Source organism: Tupaia chinensis, unplaced genomic scaffold (assembly GCF_000334495.1).
Source record: "Tupaia chinensis unplaced genomic scaffold, TupChi_1.0 Scaffold144899_1, whole genome shotgun sequence".
In the NCBI taxonomy this organism is placed as follows: domain Eukaryota; kingdom Metazoa; phylum Chordata; class Mammalia; order Scandentia; family Tupaiidae; genus Tupaia; species Tupaia belangeri.
Window position 1 is genome coordinate 586,640 of NW_006204759.1, and position 1,801 is coordinate 588,440.

Consider the following 1,801-nt stretch of genomic DNA (forward strand, 5'->3'; position numbering starts at 1 on the left):
AGAAATTATCACATAATTTTCTTTTTCTTTTTCTTTTTTTTAAGTTTTGCTATACGGCCTGTGCTTTCACCAGAGAGAAGCAGAGAAAGGGGGAAGTTCAGGACCAGCAGTTGGTGTAATGGCTATGTCGCTGAGCTCCCATTGTGGTTGAGTTCCGGACCTGGTGGCTTAAACTCAAGCCAGGCGTGTGTGTGTGTGTGTGTACGCGCGCGCGCCCAAGATCCTAAGAGGAGAATGGAGTAGAAGGGATTGTGGCATGGTTATCCTCCCTGGGAGGTGATTTCTTGTTTTCTGTCTCTCTGTCTCTCTCTGTCTTTCTGGCGAGCGCACGTGCCCTATAGGGGGAGAAAAGGGGGAGGGCGTTGAGATATCACCTCCTGGGGGTGATGACCAGGTTGAAATCCCTTCTCCATTCTGGCTACACTGTAATCCCTTCTCCATTCTCCTCCTTGTGAGATTTTGGGTGTGCAGGCACACCCACCCAGTATGTTTTTGAAGCTACCAGGTCTAGGACTAGAACTATTGGCCATGTGGTATCCAGCTGCCTTAACCACCATACCACCTAGCTGGTCCTTCATGTAAACTTTGAATAAACATGTAAAGTGTATCTCTTTTAAATTATGATTTGTTTATTCTCAGATTTTCTAGTAGGTTGTTAAATTCTTGCTATGTCTCTCTCTAATAATACTGTTCTCCTGGAAAGAAACTACTTACCCAATGTGTTAAGCTGCTATATTGTAGCCATCTACATGTGAAAGAGTAAAATAAATGGTTTATATAAGTTCCGAATGACTAAATAACACATTCCAGTTTCTCCTTTATCAGCTTACCTTATGATTTAACCTACCAAAATGTTTTTCTCTTAAAATGAACAACTTTGCCTGCAGGATAGACAGTAACACCGTTTATCCACCTGGAATATTGGCTTTAGGAGATCAGTCTCCTTTTTACCCTACCTGTCAGGATTTCCTTTGTTTCAACCTTTTAAATGTGCCAGAGGACAGTGCACTTGCCGGAGAGAGGGAAAGGGAGAAAATACTCTCCCATGGGAAGAGTCATGCAGTCCCTCCTCATTTCTTCCTCCTCTCAGAATTTTGGGTATGCACTCATGCACATGCACCCGGCATGATTTTCAGGCTACTGGCCCAAGACTTGATCCACAGAATTGACCATATGGGATCCAGCTATTGTAAACACCACACCACTGGCTGGCCCCTTTGTTGTAATCTTTAATATTCATCCTGAAGCAATTTAGTGTACATATTTGGCCTTTTTTTTTTTTTTTTAAGATTATTGGGACCAGCGGGTGGCGTGGTGGTTAAGGCGCTGGACACTCCCACATGGCCGACCACAGTTCAAGTCCTGGACCTGGTGGCTTGCTTTTTCACTTCCTCTCTCTCTCTCTCTGTCTCTCTCTGGTCAAATTAAAATAAATGGATGAATAAATAAAATTAAATAAATAATTATTTTTTAAATAAAGATTATTTATTGGGTCTGGCAAGTGGCGTGATGATTAAGGGCACTGGACTCTCACATGGCTGACTGCGGTTCGAGTCCCAGACCTAGCGGCTTGCTTTCTTACTTTCCCTCTCTCTCCCTCCTTCTCTCCCTCCCTCCCTCTCTCTCTCTCTCACTCTGTCCTATCTGGTCAAAAAATTAAATGAAGTTGAAATTAAAAAAAAAAAAAGACAATCTTTTGGAAAAAAATTACTTATTTATTTAATTCCATTTGTTGTTTTTATTATTATTTTATTTGACCAGAGAGAATCAGAGAGAAAAGGAAGCAAGAAAGCAAGCCACC